At 42.2% G+C, this 22,203-nt stretch overlaps 1 protein-coding gene across 1 annotated transcript in view; it reads left to right on the top strand.

The window, feature by feature from the left end:
* Positions 1-1,859: 1,859 nt before the first annotated feature.
* LOC138739469 (protein furry homolog) overlaps positions 1,860-22,203 on the top strand; it is a 446,682-nt gene continuing 426,338 nt past the window's right edge. The window contains exons 1-2 of the mRNA XM_069891583.1: positions 1,860-1,919; positions 13,482-13,641. The gene's annotated coding sequence lies outside the window, so the exon portion shown is untranslated. The remainder of the gene's footprint in view (positions 1,920-13,481; positions 13,642-22,203) is intronic.

Below are 22,203 nucleotides of genomic sequence, written 5' to 3' on the forward strand. Positions count from 1 at the left end.
ATTCACCTATAACTTTAAAGTAGAGTGAACTGTATTAAAATGACTATCTTTCCACAGATCCAATATCTTTTTCAGTCTATGTTTAAAGATCTTGACTTAATGGTTAGAAAATATTTATGGAAAGGGAAGATGGCTAGAGTATCCCTGGGAAAATTAACTTGGAAATTTGAATTAGGTGGCTTACAACTTCCACATTTTCAGAATTATTATAAAGCTGCCCAATTGAAATTTATTAGTGGAATGTTTGATTTAAATAAATCCTCAGTTTGGGAAAATATAGAATTAGTTAAAATTGATGAACAATGTGTGCAAGAATTTATCTACAAATGGAATTCAAAATTGTTAATTGTTAGAGATCCACTGATATTGAATTATGGAATAAAATTGAATACGAGATAGGTGGAAAAGGTAAGACTTCATCTAAAATGCCTTTATATTAAAATAAGCTTTTTTTTCCCCCTTTTACTGTTAATAATCAGTTTTTAAAGATGTGGAATCAATGGGGGATTAAAAATATTAAAGATTGTTTTGAAGTGGGGAAATTAATATCTTTTAATTGAATGAGTGAAAAATATCAGATCCCTAATAATACTTTTTTTCTTATTATCAAGTAAAAGCTTTTTAACTGAAAAGTTAGGTTATAGTTTAAAATTACCTAGACAATCTGTTGTAGTTATTACTTACTAAAAGAGATATAAATAAATTTATTTCTGAGATGTATAAATTATTACAAAGTAAAATGTCTAAACTGAATATTCAGAAATCAAGATTTAAATGGGAAACTGATTTGAATAGGAAGATAGATGAAAATGTTTAGAGGAATTTATGTAAAAATAATATGACTAAGGTTATAAATGTAAGGTATAGATTAGTACAATATAATTTTTACATCAATTATACCTCACCCCTCAAAAATTAAAGAGATTTAATGTCTTCAGATTTCTGTTTTAGATGTGATTTGTGTATCTTTTTCCATTTGACTTGGATCTGTGCTAAAGTTAATATCTTTTGGATACAAGTGAAATTATTTTTGGAAAAAGTGTTAAAAGTTAAACTTCTGTTTGATCCAATGTTGTTGTTATTAGGAGATATTAAGACTATTGCTTTAAGATTAAGATTGACCATGTATCAAATTGAATTTTTACGTTTAGCCTTAGCTGCATCTAAGAAATATTTGGCTATTATTTGGAAATCGGATTTGGTTCTAGGAATGCAAAGATGGCATACTGAAACAAAATCTTGTATCCCTCTTGAACAGATTTGAGGGACAATTTTTTTTTTTGGAGCCCATATTTGTAAATTCTTGGTTTGAAGAATTGAACTCTCATTCCGTTCCGGTGAGACGAGTAGTTGAGACGAGGAGTAGTCTCCTTCCTTTCTTTCTTTCGTGGGTAGATATCGGGGAAGGTGGTTGGGTATTAGTGGGGAGGGCAAGGGAGAAGTTTTTTGTTATTATCCACATATTGTGTATGTGAATTTTATTATAGTTTTAAAATTTTAAAGTATTCCAAAAAAAAAGTTATGCACAAAAAGCGGAAATACTTCAATTTGCAGATGGAGTTAAGAAACTCTTAAACCAGTTAACAAGTTTCTGCACGTCCGAAACCATCCCGATAAAAAAAAAGGGACGTTTGCTGAAGTTTTGACGTAAGTTGAAGACTTCTCTCGTTGCAGTTTCATCGTCTGCACCAGCTGCCCTTCCTGACTGCAGAGTTTTAGGACTTGGGAAGACCCTTTGATTGAAAACACGGCAGGGACAGGGCAATGACCGAACGGGAGAGTCGACGTGTCCGCGAACCACTCACTTGAACTGTTACCAATTTGATACATGACCAGTCAGTCAATGAAAAGCTGGGCGAGCTCGACAGCATTTGGGACGGAAATGCACGGCGGTGACAGGTGGGATCCACGGACAAACGGTAGGGAGTTCATGCTTCTCCAGATACTGACTGTGTTTATATCCAGGCAGAAATAAATCACTTTTATTCTCTGTGTTAAATATGAAATGCCCCGTGGGATCTGTGTGCAATGTCCGGCCAGAAATGTGCTTCATTCACAATATGCAGTTTAAAAAGTAAATAAATAAGCTGCTCCGTCGATAAATTCCCGTAAGCAAAACACATACCTTCCGCCCCTCTCTTTGCCCAGACAGACATCCGTTTTATTTGGAATCTCAAATGTCTGAATAATCTCCTACTGCTCAACCCCCCCCCCCCCCACTCCACCCCCCCCCCCCCTCCATTGGATTGTTCATCTTTGGCTTTCCTTTCCTGAAGTCAACAATCAGCTCCTTGGTTTTGGAGACATTGAGTGCAAGGTTGTTGTTCAATCTCCCTTCTGTATGCTGACGGCATCCTACCTAATACAAGCCAGCATGCCAAACTCCTCCTCATCACCAAATCCACCTGAGTTCCACTTTCACAAAACTATGCACCTGTATCCCCAAGGTCGTTCTGTTCTTCCACACTCTTCAGTGCCCTGCTATTTACTGTGTAAGTCCTACTCTGATTTGTCTCATCAGAGTGCAACTTTTCACAGTTGTTAAAGTTCAATTCCATTTGCCAGTCCTTGGCCCTCCTCCCCAACTGACCTACATCCTGTTTTAAACTTTGTTATCCTTCTTCACTGATAACTACGCCACTAGATTTTATGTCATTTGCAGATTTACTCGTCGTGTTAAACATATTGCCTTTCAAATTCTTATTATAGATCCAACACTAATTCTGCTGCACAACTCCAATCACAGTCCAGTACTCTGAGGATGTCTAAAAATGTTGAAAATGAAAAAACTTCAGCAAGTCATAACCAACCTTTTTATTGGAAGAATCTCTATTTCCTTTATCTCCCCACCCCTTCACCGACACAATCTGCCTTTATCTCTGCTCCAAACTGGAAGTTACTTTCACAAAGAAATGGTAAGACTGAGAATAAAACAAGAAATTCAATATTCCCCTTTCCATTTTTAAGGCACACATGAAAGAAATAGTCAGTAAAATTCATGGTAATTCATATATTAAGTTCAAGTTTATTTGTCATTAGATTGTACCAGTCGAACCTGATAAAACACCATTCTCCGCTTCACAGTGCAGAACAGTGCAAAACACATATAACACACCGACAGAAAAATGATACATGTGTATAATTATTCGAATAGATATTCTTAATAAATAATAGTTACAGAAAGTTATTTTTGGAGTCTTTCAGCAGTCCAGCTGGTTGGTCTAATGCTTCTGTAACTTTGTCCCAACAGAAGTAGCTGGAAGATGCTGCATGTGGGGTGATAGGGGTCCCCTCTGATTTTGGAGACCACTTTAAACAATGATCCTGGTAAATTAAACCAATGGGAGTGGGGGGAGGGTTTGATGCAAAGGAGACCCCATTGATACTCTCTGCCACTTCTATGGGCCTGTGGATTGACCTCCGATCAACTGTACCAGTTGCCAGGATGCTCTTGATAGAATTCCTGTAGGAAGTTGACAGAAGGTGGCCAGTAACCTGTCCACCTCAGGCTTCTAAGGAAGTGCTGTTGCTAATTCTGACAAGTGAGAAGATGTTATCTGTCTAGGATAGATCACTTCTTAAGTAAAGGGAAAAGTTCAATTTTTGTCATATAATACTACATTTAGAATGTAGCATACATGAAATTCTTTTAACTTTTGTCTACCATAAGGCAGACAGAGAGTTGCCAATTTGCCCAATGCAATTTGCCCACGGAAACCTACAGCAGCTGATGTTCCTAGGTGGTCTCCCCTCCAAATACTGACCAGTCCTGTCCTTGTTTAGCTTCCGAGTTCAGTCAATCCCAGGTGTACTCAGGTGCTGTAAATTTATGTGGACTCTGTGGATCATTATGCTCTCCACACTCTCCACTACTGAGGTATTAATGTGTAATGGAGGGTGGTCATCCCTGGTCCTCCTGAAGTTTACAATCATCTCTTTTGTTTTGTCAGCATTGAAACTCGGGTTGTTATTCTCACATCAGTTCATGAGATTTTCCACCATTTCTCTGTATTTTGACTCATTGTTGTTGCTAATGAGGTCATCTGCAAACTTAACTCTATTGGAACTGGATCTGGTGTTGCATTTGAGGGTCAGTGGTAAAATGTCTGAATATTTTAAAAATTTCATCTGCTTTCCCCTCCCTCTTATTCCCCCAACCTCTATAAAGATAATTATAACAATAGATATAATATATAATTCTATAAAAGAATTGTATAAGAAGAGTTAAAAAAGCATAAAGAAAAGAATATCAATCTGGATTGCACAAAGGTTTGGCTCACCCACTGGAAACACGGTATTTATTAAATAACTTTAGGGAAGAAGATTCCTACAGGTCTTAAGAGGCTGGAAGTACTTTCTTATATATTTAGCCCTAAACGTTGCATTTACGGGCTTTAAATTTGTACAAAAGTGGGTCAGTGGTAAATTGAGTACACGTGATCTCCTACTTACAACCTATGCGACTTACAACCATCCGTACATACGACCGAAAGAAAATACCGTATAATAAAAGAAAAAAAATACAAGCAAATATAAAAATTACCCATTAGGTTCCGGAGATCCAGGGGGTGTTTATTTTGATGGACCAACATGGTGATTCCCAAGGGCTGGGAGGGCTCCAAGACTCCACTGCCGCTGAATGTGTATTATTTTTGGGACAAGAAGGTCGTGGCGGACCTGGTGTTTGAGGTGGAGAAGGTGAGTGCAGGCCAGGTGGTGGTGATGGACAATGGGTCTTTCTAGAGCTTGGCGGTGCCATGGCTCCAGTTTAAGAACGTGTCAACTCCAAGTAATATACTTATGTCTGCTTTGAGATCTGATCGGTCAGTCAGAATGGAACTTGGATTTATGTCAGGGACCATCTGTAAATTAAATGTATTGCAAAACAACTAATTTTATCAAAACAAAGGGAATATTCTGATTTGACTTTTTGAGAACTAGATTTGAGAAAATCTAGGTTACCTGATTTAGAAACTGCTCGAAATGACAGTGCTCCACCAATTTGTACAAAGATGCCAGGTATTCATTTACTGTTTCTCGTGGACCTTGTCTCCTTTCATAGAATCGTTGCCTTTCTACCATAACTGGATGTTTGGGGCTTAAATGGTTCCTTGGAGCTGTGCATAATTCTTTGAATGTCTTCATCCCTGGATCTTCTGGGGCCAGCAAGGTCTTAAGGTCAAATGTTTTGCTGCCCATTATAATGAGGAAGAGGACAAGTTTGTGGTTTACTGGACCTTCCACAATATTATGGGCTACGCAGTAGTGGTTAAACCGTCTACATAAGTTATCCCAACTTTCTTCTACTTCGTTCAATTCCTCGAACTTTCCCTTTGTATCTTGGTGTGCTTTCACCTTGATCTTTTGTTGGGCATTTGTTGGGGTTGTTAGAAGATGGTTTTCTACCTTTCTTCTGTTGTTTTCCTTCTCACAGTTGATGTATGGAGTATGTGTAAAGTTTATTTTGTTCCTCCTTGCCACTGTTGTATGTGCACTCACACAATTAAGACTTGGAAACAAGATGCTTTCTCATCCTTTACTTCTATTAGACATGGCTACAGACACATAGGGTTATATATGGAAAGGAGACATTATGACGTGGGTGTCATGATGTCCAGCAGAGGGCAGGCTTATACCCAACAATATTTGGTTTAAAATTAAATGCAAGGAGAAAAGAGGGGAAAAATGAAATAAAGTACGAGATTAGTTTGTCAAAATTTGTAAGATGATCAAATAATGTAAAAATAAGAAATTTGCACACACTCTAAGATAAAAAAGGGGATTTCTATTTTTGAGGCCAGTGCGCAGCTACCTCCAAAAATTAAAGAACAAGAAGGCATTTAATGGATGTTAGCAAGCCTAATAATAAAATGCCAACTGTGACACAAACTGACCACATATTAAAGAACCCATCCCATTCTGGTCACACTCTCTTCTCCCTAATTCCATTGTGCTTGAAAACAAATCTCCATAATCAAGAAACATTTCTTTCCTGCGTTCAAATGGGCCTCTCATTAGTAAATGACAATGGTTTTGCTGTCATTTATTGGAAGTTACTGATTTAACTACTTTTCTCCATACCTTGTACTTTGATTGTTACATTATATTCTGCAGTCTTTGACACTTTGTACTGTCATTTTATTATTGCACTGCCTGCTATACTTAGGGTGGCATGGTTAGCATAGCGGATAGTGCAACGCTGTTACTGCACCAGTGATTTGGACCAGGTTTCGAAAACCCATGTTGTAAGGAGTTTGTACGTTATCCCCAAGTGTGCATGAGTTTCCTTCAGGTGCTCCAGTTTCCTTCCACCCTTCAAAATGTATCAGGGGTTGTAGGTCCATTGAGTTTAATTGGGCCGAAAGGGTCTGTTACCATACTTTATGTCAGTTTCAGTTGGAGGAGGGGTGAGTGCCTTGTGCGGTGAGTTGAAAATTTTTGTAAAGTGTTAAGAAGAATGTTGATTTGTGGAAGGAAATTCTTGCTATTGAGGGAGTGCAGCGTAGGTTCACGAGGTTAATTCCCAGGATGGTAAAACTGTCATATATTGAAAGATTGGGCTTGTATACACTGGAATTTAGAAGGATAAAATCTGATTAAAACATACAAGATTATTAATGGATTGTACATGCTAAAGGCAGGAAACATGTTCCCGATGTTGGGGGAGTCCAGAACCAGATGCCACAGTTTAGGAATAAGGGTTAGGCCATTTAGAATGGAGTTGAGGGAAAACTTTTTTGCCTAGAGAGTTGTGGATCTGTGGAATGCTCTGCCTCAGAAGGCAGTGGAGGCCAATTCTCTGGATGCTTTCAAAAGTTAGAAAGAGCTCTTAAAGTTAGTGGATTCAAGGGTTAAGGGGAGAAGGAAGGAACAGGGTACTGATTGTAGATGATCAGCCATGATCACAGTGAATGGCAGTGCTGCTCAAAGGGCCGAATGGCCTACTCCTGCACCTATTTTCTATTGTATATAAATTTAAAAAAAATAAATTTTAAAAACTGTAGGTTGACTCCTGAGCTTTTCACTGTATCTTAGTACATGGGATATTAAACAATTGAAATTCAAACTCGACTTAAACTTAGTATTCCAGGTACAGGGTTACTGGTGCCCTAAACAATTGTAGTACATTGTCTTTACTTCAAATGCTTTTGCAATTTAGTCCAGTTAACGATTTCTTTTCATAATTCCTTAATGAACCTGGATGTTGATTCTCAATTATTTGTGTGTAATGACACCCACTTCCCACATGACTCTTTTCCATCTATCATTCTTTTTTTAAATGTACTCTGCTTTTCCATTTTTTTTCCCCATAAAAGTGAATAAATCTGTGCATAATTCTACATTTTATCCAATATACTATGTTTCTGCCTATTTACTCAACTTTTTCTCTGGATAACATTGAAAGATAGTCTCCGAGATATCCTACTTCCCTGGCCCAATAGGCCTGGCATTACAGTAGAAACCAGAGAATAAAATTAAATTTAATGTTATGGAAATTACGGTCTGAGTATGAGCAGAGTGAGTCTTGGTTGCTCCCCTTTGTTTCAAAATCAAATAATGGACAATGTATTGTTGGGAATTGCTGAGCTTCACAACATAGTTTGATGGGAAAGCAGGTGCTAAAATCACAAATCTAATCTTATTAACCTGTTCCAGGTCATTCATGTAGAATAGGAGCAGATAATTTTCCATTTTCCAACAGGTAATTTCAAATTATAGGTACCTTCCAGTGAGAGAAGTTGATGCCGGAGCGGCTATAATGGCAGTGCAGACCCATGGAGAGTAGGGAGGAGACACAATGCTCCCAAGGGGTCCAACTGCCCAGTCCAACTGCCGTCGGCTCTGTACAGGCTTTAGACAGCCTATTAATGGAGCCTACGGTGGTTTTATTTAAAAATTCTGCGACCACAGGGACTATGCCCAAGATGGCAGTGCCTCTGATTGGCAGCAGCCACAAGGGGTTGCAGATTCCAGGGAGGCACCAGAAAACAGGGAGAACAATCCCTGTTGGGGAGGAGAACCAGAGGAGATTACCCATGGGATGGTGACCACAGCGGTGGACCAGTGAAGGATTCTGTGGCTGAAGAACACAACAGCGGCAGGCTGTTGGCGACTTGTGGTGAGGAACCCACACAGGCTGCAGATTGTCTGTGACTACAGTCGAGGGATTCATTCCAGGTGGCAGATTACTGGAGTCTGGCTCGAGGCTGGTTGAAAAGTTGCTAGGTATCGAAACCAAGATATGAGAGGGTGCTTGGGGTGCTGAAGGTTTCCTAATCGTGTTGGAGGTTTGGGTCTGGAGCTCTGGTTGGCAATGGTTTGGATTGGAGTCTGAGTGGCTGCAGAGGTTGCAGTTGCTCTGGAGGCAAATCCATGGGCATTAGGTGACTCTTATTTACTTTTCTTTCTCTGACTGTAAGAGTAGTAGTAGCCTTTATTTTTTCGCTTTAAAAGAAAAACAAGACAATGTTTCCCCGAGATCACAGTGCTACATAAAAACAACATTCATCTACAAACACCGTAGGCACTTCTGGCAATTTCTGTCTATTGTGAATCTGGCTGCTTTAAGGCAGACTAAAGCAAATTCCGTGTAATAACTATTTTTATTACATGACAATAAAAGAATCTTGAATTTGAAAAAGTTGATTCTCAAAGGAACATGAGTCAGCTTGCATAGGTTGTGTTTCTGCATTGTCCATCATCCCTTTGTCTGATTAAACATTGCACCTCTTCTACAAATCCTGCCCAGTAGATGGAGAACTTTCTCTTTTATGACTAGTGCAGATTAGAAGAGAGATTTTGGTTGTTGTTGCAAAACTTATCAATGCATCATGTAACGAACCAAAATATTCTTGAACTCTTCAGTATATAATTTTATTCACCAGTGCATATAAATTTAGTGTCAGTTGTCATGTAAGGGCAAGGAATAACTCTTTAATAAAACAAAGACTCACTGAGAACTAAGATGACTAGAATAGATAACAAGAATAGTAACTTAAAGCAAAGTAGGCAACTAATTTATGAAAAGGTGGTTATAGTATACTACAAATTGCAATAAATAATGAATTGATACCTTGGCACATGGGTGCTTAATTTTTGAATCATAACAGTTTTGCACTACTAAATATGAAAACCACAGCTATTTCCATGGAAACCTGGGTCTTGCCTTATTACAAATCTTCCCTTTGACCTTTGTATCTCATCTCCACCTTCTATAACTAACTCCTATTTCTCTTTTTCCCAATTCTGAGGAAAGGTATTCAACCCAAAATGTTTTGACAGATACTGACTGATCTACTGAGTATTACACTTCTTTCTACCCTGTCTCCTGTAAGGATTCTTTTTTCTTTTTTCAACTCCTCCATCTCTGCCTAATTTACTTCCAGGTTGAGGCCGTCCATTCCAGGACATCTGAGATGCCCTCTGTCTTCAGAGAATGTGGCTTCCCCTACCATTAACAACCTTCACCCACATCTCCTTTATTTCCCACTCATCCACTCTCCCGCCACAGATGCAACAAGGACAGGGTTCCCCTTGTCCTTACCTACCATCCCACTACCCTCCTCATCCAATATATTACTCTCAATAATTTATGCCACCTATAAAAGTATACCACCACCTGGCACATCTTCCCTTCCCCTCTTTGCTTACCATAGGGATTATTCCCTCTTCCATTCCTTTGTCAACACATCTCTTCCTACCAATTGTCCCCTTGGTACCTAATTCTACGACTGATACAAGTGTTCCGCTTGCACTTGCTACTCTTCCATAAGCACAATTTGAGGTTCCAAGTTAAGCAACACTTCACTTGTGAATCTGTACGGGTCATTTTTTGTATTCAGTCTCTCTCTCTCTCTTCCTCCTCTGTCTGCCTCCCTTCATCTAGCTCCTTACCCGCTTTCATTCCTCCTCTCAGGGAGTAAGCTTTTTTTGCCCTTTGTCATCAGCTTCTTTCTCCTACCCTCCCGCCTGTATCCAGCTTTACCACTTGTTTATGATGCAGTGCTCCTTTCCCTTACTTCCTCCTTCCTCCATCCCCCCCCCCCCCCCCCAACCCCTGCATTATTTTCATTTAGGTGTCTGCCTGATTTTCAACACTGTGGAAGGAATGCATAGGCCAGAATTGTGGATTGCTTTTTACTTCCTATGGATGCTGCTTGACCTCCTGAGTTTCTCCAGCACCTTTTTATACACTTCTCTAGACCCGAGGTTCTGGAGATTTTCTTGTTTATTTTCCAGCATTTTCTGTTTTTATTTCATGTTCCATTGTCCCTGTGCCAAAGAAGTCGTCTGTGTGCCGCCTCAATGATTATTGCCCTGTTGCACTCATGTCCATCATAATGAAGTGTTTTGAGAGACTTATCATGGGGAACATCAATCACCTGCTGCCCCCTCACTGGACCCCCTGCAGTTCGCATATCGGTCCAACCATTCCATGGATGATGCTATCACCTCCACCCTTCATCTAGCCCTCACCCACCTGGAAAATAAAAACTCATGTTTGAATCCTGTTTATTGTCCAATTTGGCATTCAACATGATCATACCTCAGTACCTGAAAGGTGCTGGGACTTAACCTCTCCCTCTGCAATGGAGTTCTCGACTTCCTGACTCCCAAGCAGTCCGGATCGGAAACAGCACATCCATCACACTGAGTATGGGGCCCCCCCAGGGTTGCGTGCTTAGTCCACTGCTGTTTGCTCTGCTGACCCATGATTGTGCAGCCAAACAAAGCTCAAACCACATTATTACGTTCTCTGATGACACAACAGTGGTGGGCCTTATCAGTAAGATCGAGGAGGTAAGGTACAGAGACCAAGTGCAGACACTAACGAACTGGTGCAGAGCAAACAACCTGGATCTGAACATTTTAAAAAAAAAAGGAAAAGAGATGGTTGTTGACTTCATGAGGTCCTGGGGGTGGGGAACCATGCTCTGCTGACCAATGACAGCTCTACCGTTGAGGTTGTCAAGAGTATCGAGTTCCTTGGTGTGCACCTGGCGGAGAACCTCACCTGGTCCTTTAACACCAGCTCCATAGCCAAGACAGCCCAGCGACACCTTTACTTCCTGCGAAAGCTGAGGAAAGTCCATCTCCCACTTTCCATCCTCACTACATTCTACGGAAGATGCATTGAGAGCATCCTATGTAAGGGTTTAACCACCTGGTTTGGAAGCTGTACCACCTCAGACCACAAGACCCTGCAGAGGATAGTGAAGTCAGCAGAAAAGACCATTGGGGAACCTCTTCCTAGCATGAAGGACATCTACTACACTCGACACAGGTGGAAAGACCACACATCCCACATGTCAACTGTTCTCCCTTCTGGCATCTGGCAGGAGGTACTGAAGCACTTGGGCCCTTGCGTCCAGAGTGGGAAACAGCTTTTTCCCCCAAGCCATCCGGCTCCTGAACTCCCAATATAGATGTGCATACTACGCCATGGACTTTCAGTGTATATGTCTTAATACCTTAATATTTTAATGTGTAACTGCTTTCCTAACATATTTATGTAAATATGCTCCATGATCCTGGAGAAACACTATCTCATTCTACCATGCAAGCATGGCATGAACGATAAATAAAGTTGACTTGACTTGTTTCCAATATCTGCAGTTGAGCACATAATTTTTTTTCTCTGGCTTGTTTGAACCAGCAAGTTTTAGTGTGGAACTATCATTTAGGTTTCTGTATTTGTTTTTTTTTCCCATGTGCTTTCCCAAGAAACTCTTATGTGAAAGCCATGTGGTCTACAGAATGTACCCCATTATTACAATAATATTTTCATAGTTTCAACAGTTTTCCAAGGATACTAAGTTTCTGTTGTAGTGGCAAATTTTGGTTCATTTCTGTCCAGATTGGCTTGTATATGGCTGACTTGTGCCTGATATGAGATAGAGTAATGGGGGGAAAAAACCTAGCAGTAACCTGGTGGCAACTCGAGTCTCCACTGGTTGCGGAGATATCACAACGACGTCTCCTGGAGACGTCTCCGGGGAGTCGTGGGAAATTCAAACATGCTCGATTTTTTGGAGACGTTTTGTAGTCTCCAGCAGGTCTCGGAGATGTCTCCGCGACGTCTCCATCAGTTGCAGCGACATCACGGAGACTAATTTTGTCTGCGACTGAGGAGACGTCTCCGAGACCTGCTGGAGACCAAGGAGACCGATGGAGATGTCGCGGAGATGTCTCCCCAGTCGCGGAGAAAATTAGTCTCCGCGACGTTGCCGTGACTGCCAGGCGAATTGGTTGTCACCTTGTCTGGAGACATCGCAGAGATGTCTTGGAGATGTCTCAGACGTCGCAAGCCATTTTTTGGTCACCCAAGTTGCCGCGACTGATCAGTCGCCACCAGTGAGATATCAGTGTTACCAAGCTCTGCTTCAAATATGCCCAATGACAGTCGTCACAGCCAATTGTGGCAATGAATTCCACAGATTCACAAACCTCTGAAGAAATTTCTCCACATCTCTGTTCTGAAATGGCATCCATTTATTCTGAGGTTGTGCCCTCTGATCCTAGACTCTCCCATATTGTAAACATCTTCTCCACATCCACTCTGTCTGGCCTTTTTAATTTTCAGAATAATTTGATGAGATCCCTCATCTTTCTAAACTTCAGCAAGTACTGGCCCAGAGCCATCAAATGTTTTTCGTATGTTAACCTTGTCATCCCTGAGATCATTCTCATAAACATCCTCTGGTCCCTCTGCAACACCAGCACATCTTTCCTTCCGTACGGGGCCCAAAACTGCTCACAATGTTCCCAATGTGGTTTGACCAATACCTTACCACTGTCAGAACCTGCTAGTTAACTTTTCGGGCCTCTTGCACTAGAACTCCCAAATCCCTTTGGACCTACACTTTCTGAATTCTCTCTCCATTTAGGAAATCATATACTTTATTTCTTCTACCAAAGTGCATGACCATACTCTTTCTGATGTTCTAATTCATCTGCCACTTCTTGTCCATTCAAGGCCCTCTGCAGATTACCCATTTCCTCAACACTATCCACCTCTACCTAAATTCCTTTCATCTGAAAACCTGACAAAGCCAGAAATTCTGTCATTTAAATCAGCCATTCTCAACCATCTTTTGGCTATGGCCTCCTTGGGATTCTGTTCAAAGTTTATAGGCCCCCATCCCTGTGAGGCAGTCAAGTTTAGTTTGGTTTCTTGCAAACTTCTTAAACTTCAAATATTTTAAAATATTTGATGATTTCAGTCCACGGTTCCCCTTAAATGAGGTGTTCTCCCCGTCGCACCCCACCTCAGGGTGGGGGGGGGGTGGAGCTGTATGGCCCACATTGAGAATGGCTGAACGAAATCATTTACATTGCAGACTGGAACTGGTCACTGGCAGACAGCCAGAAAAGGTCCCCTTTATTCTCATTCTTTGCCTTCCACCAGTAAGCCAACAAAAAATGATGTTGGAAAGAGAAATTAGTTATGCAGGAAAACATGTGTACACTTTTCATTTCAGATTTCAAAGAACCACAATCTGGGCAGAAAATGGAGGATGAGAAAGAAGAACGGAATGAAGAAGTTACACATCTGGTTATCAATTTAAAATCTGATGTAGTACAATGCAAGAACCTCGGATATGCTCCAAGCATAATTAATTCACCTTTGTGGATAACCTGGTATGATTTTTACAATATTTTTGTATTGTGGCCTACAGAAAATATGATGGCCAATGTGGCAGAAGGGCTGTAATTGTTGGTGATTAGGGGATTTCAATGTGTCTTTCTTGGACAATCTTATTAAACTTGTCATTATCATCAGAAATTACCACTTTGAATTAAGAAATTGTAAAAAGCCATTATAACTCGTATTGTTTAGTCAACAGGCCCCACCAGGAGAGTGCAAGGGTGTTGGACAGGTGTTGTTTTGGTATGCCTGTGATCTGTCAGCTTTCATCCAGCAGCTTGACTTTCATTTATGTTTGAAGTGCTTGTATGGAAGGGTTAAGCTATGGAACCATCGGTGATATTACAGGTACATGATCCTTTATCTGGACATCTAAAATCCAGAAAGCTCCAAAATCCGGCAAGTGGGGACCGGCGGTCAGGGGAGGCGGCCGGGGGAGACTGCCGAGCGGACGGGAAACGCAACCGGGGGAGACTGCCGGCTGGCCAGGGACAGACAGTTGGGGTAGACTACCGAGGGACCGCCAGTTGGGAGGAGACTGCTGGGTGGGCGAGGGACCGGCATTCGGGGGAGATAGCCGAGGGACCAGCGGTAATGGGAGGCGGCCGAGGGACCGTGGTTGGGGGAGGTGGCCGAGGGACCGTGGTTGAGGGAGACGGCCGGGCAACTGGAAGGGGGTGGGGGTGGATACGCAGCACAATTCGGGTGGGCTTTCCAAAATCTGGAAAAATACGAAATTTGGAACACACTGTCCCCTAAGAGTTCTGGATAAAGGATCATGTACCTGTAATAGTAAATGAGAATTTGTATCCAAAAAAAATCATCATTTTGTTTGCATTAGTGGGTCAAATGCAGGTACACCGCCACAAAGATATAAAGTGGAGGCCACGACTTTTATTAGTGTGCTGAGCAATATTGATCTGGACGATTTAATTTCCTAACCAGCAAGAAAATTGGGGAATGCAAATCTTTTTGGCTCTTGCAAAAATTTTTCATAATGTGGTATTCTTGGGGATATCTGTAAACCTAGCAAAGCTGGATGCTCTCACAATTTGCTGGTTCCTGGTGAAAGAATTAAATGTTCTTTTTCGCTTTTGAATAGTGTACCTATAGTGGTGGATTAACTACCACCCGGGGCCCTAGGCTGATCTTTAGTAGCATCCCCCCTGACCTTGCCCCCCTGCCCCACCCTTTGTTGAACAGAATAATGTGAAGTTAAGTTACGTTACCTAACCATGATAAATGGTCTTACCAGTGCTTCAGACTGCAGAAACCCACAGGATGAAGATCCAACCAACAAAACACATGCTCAGGAAGGAGAGCATCCTGCCACCACCTTCCAAAGCCAAGAAATCAAACTCCAGACTGTCGCAGAATGGCAAGTCCACAAAAGTGAAGGCAGGCAGAGTGATAAAGAAGATCAGGGCAGCGATGATTGACTTAGGCATGGGTTACTGCAAACCTGCCTACACTACACTGGGCTCCCCCTGCCCTTGGTGCTGCTCCCCCTGGTGGTGGGCAGACCCATGTAGATGAACACCAAATCAGGCAACAACTGCCAGGAGAACTTTGAGGGTGAAGACCTAGCCATGCCAGAACCCACGCTGTAGTTTGTCAGCCCGCAGAGGCGCTCTCTTGGTAGCTCTCTTGATTCACATTTTCCACAGGGCCATGAGCATCCTCCCCGAGAAACACACCTTGATGGTGGCTAACCCTCCCCTCAGCCCAGCCAGCAACAGGGAGAAGATTGCCGAGATCCTCCCGCCATGCATATTGCCTAAAAGTCTGTGCTCTCGCTTTTCTCCTATGGCCACACCACCAGCTGTGAGATGGGGTCTGGCCATGGAGTCACCCACATGGCACCCGTGCATGGAGGCTGCATCATACCCCATGTGACCAGTGACAGCTATGGCTGACAATGGCGGTGCTGACCTCAATGACTACTTCCTGAAGCTGCTCAATGAGGTGGGCCTCATTCACCTCATTGCCCCGGTTCACCAAGAGCAGGCTCCACATCATGAAATGATGCTACGCATCAGACAAATTTGAAGAGGATCTCGGCCTGAGCGTTAACAAGCACCTGGCAGACTACGAGCTCCCCGATGGCTACATCATCACAATGGGCAAGAAGAGGTTCCGCTGCCCAGATGCACTTAGTCTGAACCCTCTCCTCGGCCTTCACCAGAGTTCCCAATGCTGCCTCCGAACCCTCTCCTGATGTAGACTGAGGGAAGGGTTTGGTGTCGGGACTTGCAAGCTCTGGTGTCGGTTAAGGGGAGAATTTAGACTCTGGCGTTGGGAACTCCAGTGACCAAAACTCCTGACGCCGACTCCGAGCCCTTCCCTCAGCCCTCCACATATTCACACTGGATGGGCATTGGGAGCTCTGGTGTAGCCGTGGGATTCAGTGGTGCCTGTTTTTGACTGTGAGAACACAGCATCTGTTGCAGAAAGGCGGGGCGGGGGGGGGAACAGGGCTGAAAAGGCAGGAGAAGTGTCCAGCCCCCACCCTCTGCTTCCACCCCCCCCCCCACCCCCGCCCTGTTATGTCCCTGCCTGGCCAGCACCGGCTGAATGCAATGCAGCTGCAGGGAAAGGGGAATCTGGCTAGGTCCAGGTCAGGACCCAACTCAGCCATAGCTTGTGGATTTTGCGCGGTTTTGCCCAGCAGTTGTGGGTGAAGGAGGCAGTGAGTGCAAATTGCCAGTTGTGTGTGAGTCTATGGATTCACAGACACATTGGTATTATTATTATTATAATGAAATGCACTGAAAATGTGTTTCTAAAAATCTTATACACCCTGTGCAACTAGACAAAAATGGGCCAGTGACAGTGCTGCCACTAGCTTGGTGGTCTCTTGCAATCTGGCAGATTTAAAAAATAAATATTGGAGAAATCCTGGCAGAGCCCTCAGGGAAAACTCACAGACATACAAACTCCTTACAGACAGTGCGGGATTCGAACCCCTGTCCCAATCACTGGTTCTGTAGTCTGCCTGGGGTTAATAGATATTCTTTTAATAAATTGACACAGTCACAAGGGGCCAATTTTACACTTCTACAAGTTTACTGAGTAAGCTGAAGCCTAGGGGTTCAGACACCCTTACCCCGTGGACCCCTAGGTATTAGCCTAGTCAGCCTAATGGTTAATCCGCCACTGAGTAACTCAATGGCCTCTTTGATGTTACAATATATTTTAAACTATGAGATACATGGATTTACTGTGTCACCCTAGAAGGGACACATGAACATAGCCAAAATGTTCTGAATTTGTCACTGTGGTTGCAATTTTCTCGCAAGAATGTAACAGCTTTCTTGGATGATTATTGAATCCATAGCCTTTTGTTTGTGACACATTTGAGACAAGGCTGACATCTGTTTGGTCTGGTGGAAGATTTTAGGACTTAGAGCTTTAGTCCTTTAAAAATTGTGTTTTGTTAATATTTACCATGAGCAAGTAGTGAAAGTAGAAGCAAAGATAATCTGGATGAACTCAACGAGTCGAGCAGCGTCAGCAGGTGAAGAAAAGAATAATTGAAGTTTTGGGTCAGAACTCTTAAGACTTCAAAAGGTAGTAGAACTCTGAATAAGCAACTTCTGAGCATCAGGAATGTGTATTTTTCCCCTGCATACAGGAGAAGGCAGAGGTTGGTGGTGGATGATTGCTTCTCAGACTGGAGACCTGTGACTAGTGGTGTCCTTCAAGGATTGAGACAGGCACCATTGTTGTTTGTCATCTATATCAATGATCTGGATGATAATGTGGTAAACTGGATCACAAATTTGCATATGACACTAAGATTGGGGATGTTGTGGACAGCAAAGAAGGCTTCAAAGGTTGGAGAGGGATCTGGATCAGCTAGAAAGATGGGCTGAAAAATGGCAGATGGAATTTAATACAGAAAAGTGTGAGGTGTTACATTTTGGAAGGACAAAACAAGAAAGGACATACATGGTAAACAGTAGGGCACTGAGGAGTGCAGTGGAACAGAGGGATCTGGGAATACAGATACATAATTCCCTGAAAGTGGCGTCACAGGTAGATAGGGTTGTAAAGAGGCATATTGGCCTTCATAAATCATAGTATTGGGCGTAGGAGCTGAGATGTTATGATAAAGTTGTACAAGACATTGGTGAGGCCAAATTTGGAGTATAGTATGAAGTTTTGGTCCATAACTACAGAAATGATATCAATAAGATAGAAAGAGTGCAAAGAATATTTACCAGGTGTTGCCCAAACTTCAGGAACTGAGTTACAGGAAAAGGTTAAGCAGGTTAGGACTTTATCCCCTGGTATGTAGAAGAATGAGGGGAGATTTGATAGAGGTATTAAAAATGATGAGGGGGAGAGACAGAGTAAATGTAGGTACCAGGCTTTTTCCACTGAGTGCAGTTGAGATACAAACAAGAAGGACATGGGTTAAGGGTGAAAGGGAGAATGTTTCGGGGGAACATGAAGCGGAACTTATTCATGCAGAGAGTGGTGAGAGTGTGGAATATGTGGGCTCAACTTTAATATTTAAGATGAATTTGTTCATGAACATGAATGGGAAGGGTATGGAGGGATATGGTCTGGTGGCAGGCCAGTGGAACTTGGCTGAATAATAGTTCGGCACATACCAGAAGGACTGAAAGGCCTTTTTCTGTGCTGTAGTGTTCTATGTTTCTACATCAGCTGAAATTAAGTGTGCATGTGTATATACATGTGCATGTGTGCTTCTCCACAATTATGTAAGACTCACTGGTCTATAATTGCCAGGATTCTCCTTATTACATTTTTCTAATCCAATGGTACCTCCCACCCTGCAGGGCTCTTCTTAAAAAGGAGGGATGAATGCAGTAAACCACTGTTGTGCCATGTTTGGCTTCTGTCAGCTGGACACTGCTCTCAAGTCTGATCCTACCCATAGCCCCTTGCGTGTTCCCTTTTCTGTTTGCTTCGATCAGTTGATAAGGTTGTATGTAGTCCCTGTCTTTAGTTAATAAAAGCATGAGTTTCACATTATCAACCTTTTGTGCTTATTGATGGTGCATCAGTAAGCAAACAGTGAGAAGCTGGAGGAACTCAATGAGTCAGGCAGCATTCATGGGTCAGTCAGCATTTCAGATCTGGACCTATTATTGAGATTGAAGTAGGAAGGGTGATATCATGTATATCAAGGGGGAAAGAGAAATGAGGGGCAAGGTGAAGTTGGGGAAGAGGTCATATGGAGATAGGGTAATGGACAGAAGATGGAGAGACAACTAGGTGGAGAGACTGTGGTAGTAGTGGGGGAGGGGGGGTTGGAGCTAGAGACAACAGAAAGAACAAGAATAGATAAAAAGAGAGATGGAAACAATGGAAATTACAGATGAGGGTTACCTCATTTTAAAAATTGATATACATGCCTTTGGTTTTAAGGCTTGGAGGAAATTGATATGTTGTTCCTCAAGTTTATGTTTGGCCTCACCTGACGATGGACAGACATGCCTGTGTTGGAATACTGAGGGGCATTGAAATGGTTGGCAACAGGAAGTTCAAGGTTTGACCCAAAAAGAGTGTGCAGATGTTCCGCCAAATGATCACCCAATCTGTGTTTGGTCTCACCGATATAGAGAAGGCCACAAATGCGAATTAGTTTGAGCAATGTGCATGAAAGGTTCTGCTCTACCTGGAAGATATGTTTGTGGCCGTGGGTGGGGATAAGTGGGGACAATTTCTTTTCTAAGATTACTGTGGAAAGTGCTTAAGGGATGGAAAGGAGAATAGAGAGAGAAGAGTAAATCAGGGAGCCTCAGTGACATTACCACTCTCACTTCCATCCAGGAAACTTATCCCAACATCTCAGCCCTTCACCTTCATGCAGGGCCACAAGCAGATCTTGGTGAAGCAGAGCTTCACATGCTTTACATTTCATAGAACATAGAACATTACAACTGTGCCTTCCCTCCCTTGTCCACCTATTATCTCCTGCCTTTGCAACTACGGTATGTTCCTCCCCCCGTGGCTCCCCCTTTCTATTTGGGTGCCTGCCGACATTTTTTCATACCTTGATGAAGGGCTCAAGCCCAAAATGCTGGTTATGTATCTTTATTTTTGCTATATAAAGTACACTATTTAACCTGCTGAGTTTCTCCAGTATTGTGTTTTTATTAGAGGGGACATATCAAAAGAGGATTACTGACATAATCTGGCAGATACTGTGCATCCTTTAGGACGCAGTCAGTGGCAGTACAATCGAGTTCTCTTTCTATTACATCCTGAAAATCCCCAGTGGGAATCCATTCTGTGCCCTTGTGCCATTATTGTTCTTTTATAAGTTGTTTTCAGCAGGGAGAAATGCTGAAACTTAACTCAAAAATCTTGTAGAAGTGATGAGATTTATTTAGTGAGGATTCAATGTAGAGGACACCTAAATTAATCACTTTTTCACCCCCTCTCCATGGTATTACCATTAAAAGAGGAGGGAGGAGTCTCATTGCTAATCAGGGATAGCATCACAGCTGTAAGAAGGGAGGTTATTGTGGAGGGATTAATTACTGAGTCAATGTGTGTGGAAGTTAGAAACAGGAAGGTAATGATCACTCTGTTGGGAATATTCCATAGGCCCCCAATAGCCAAAAGGCCACTGAAGGGTAGATACCTTGGCATATTATGGAAATATGCAACAATAACAGGGTTGCTGTTATGGGAGACTTCAGCTTTCTTCATACTGACTGGCATCTCCTTACTGCAAGAGGTATAGATGGGGCAGAATTTGTCAGGTGTATCCAAGAAGGATTCTTGACATAATGTATAGATCAACCATCTAGGGAAGAGACTATACTAGTTAGTGAACAGACCTCCAGGTGGTTAAGCATTCTGGAAATGGTGATCACAACTTCCTCATCTTTAGCATAACTATTGACAAAGATCAAACTAGAAAAAAAAACACAGGGAAGTGTTTAATTGGGGAAGGGTTTAATTGGGGAAGGGCTAATTATAATGGGATTAAGCAGAAACTTATAATAGGGAATAGATGTTCTCAAAGAAATACACAGCAGAAATATGGCGGGATGTTTAGGGACCACTTGCGTGGGGCTCAGGTCAGGTTTGTCCCATTGAAACAGGGAAAAGATGGTAAGATAAAGAAATCATGGTTGACGAGAGGTAGAACAGTTAGTCAAAAAGAAGGAAGCGTACATAAGGTTTAGGAAGCAAAAGTCCAGAAAGGCTCATGAGAATTTTATGGTAGCCAGGAAAGAATTCAAGAAAGGATTTAGGATAGCTAGAAGGGGGCATGAGAAGGCCTTGCAAATTGGATTAAGGAAAACCCTTAAGCATTCTGGGCACGCGTTAAGAACTGAAGGATAGGGCTGCTAGGAATAAAAGGGTAAATGTACCTGGAGGCAGAGGAGATAGGAGATCCTAAACAAATGCTTTGTTTTAGTTCACCAAAGAGATAGACCTTGGTGAGCATGAAGTCAGTGTAGAACAGACTATTGTGCTGGAGCATGTCAAGGTTGAGAAAGAGGAAGTGGTGGATTGGTTTAAAAAGTCTCAGACGGATAAGTCACCAGGACTGGATGAGACCTTTTATATGGTAGTTAAGAAGGCGTATGGTGTTCGTTAGTTGGCCTATTGAATTCAAGAGCTGTGAGGTAATGTTGGAACTCTATAAAACCCTGGGTAGACTACACTTGAGGTATTGTGTGCTGTTTTAGTCATCAAATTACAGGAAGCATGTGGAAGCTTTAGAGAGGGTGCGACAGTAGCAAGTTCCAGAGGTCATCTGTTTGAGGTGAGCAGAGGAAAGTTTGGGAGAAAGTAAAAAAATAGGTATTTAACACAGAGAATGGTGGGTTCCTTGATTGCATTGGCAAGATGAGGTGGTGGAAGCTATTATAAAAGGGAAATTTAAAGGACTCTTAGTTGGGCAGATGGATGTAAGAAAAATAGAAGGGTTAGGTGTGTGGTTGAGATTTTTGTGGAGTAGATTTATATAGGTTAACACAACATCATGGACCAAAGGGCCTGTTCTGTACTGTTGTTAAAGGTTCTTAGTTCCTTTTATTGTCATGTAATAATATATAAAAATGTAATATACATGATATACTTCAACTTTTGTTTACTGTAAGACAAACAGAGTTACCATGAACATTGCCTGGCGCTGCTAAATAATAAGAGAAAGAGAAGCAAAAGAGTCTCTTCAGAGACCATGAGTGTCCATGGATTTGTTTCCAGTGCTCCTGCAGCCTCGCAAAGTCCTGTTCAAACCACTGGCAACAAATCCAAACCTCTGATAATAATCTGGAAGCCTTCAGCACCAGAGGTCCTTCGAGAACCTTCTCATCCTCAGCATCTTCTTGAATCCTGGTTCCAATACCTGGTTCCCATGAGACAATCTCCAGCAATCTGCAGCCTATATGTGTGTCCTTCGATTGCAAATCGCCAGCAGTGATTATAAAAGAGAAATCCTTCTGCTGGTGACCCCCTCACTGGTTCACGTCCATGTTTACCTTCCCTGTAGGGTCATATCCCATGCTTCTCCCCATTTCTGATGCCTTCCACCAGCCTGTTGCTGCCCAGTGTCTGCA

The sequence above is a fragment of the Narcine bancroftii genome, chromosome 7, assembly GCF_036971445.1.
Source record: "Narcine bancroftii isolate sNarBan1 chromosome 7, sNarBan1.hap1, whole genome shotgun sequence".
NCBI lineage: Eukaryota > Metazoa > Chordata > Chondrichthyes > Torpediniformes > Narcinidae > Narcine > Narcine bancroftii.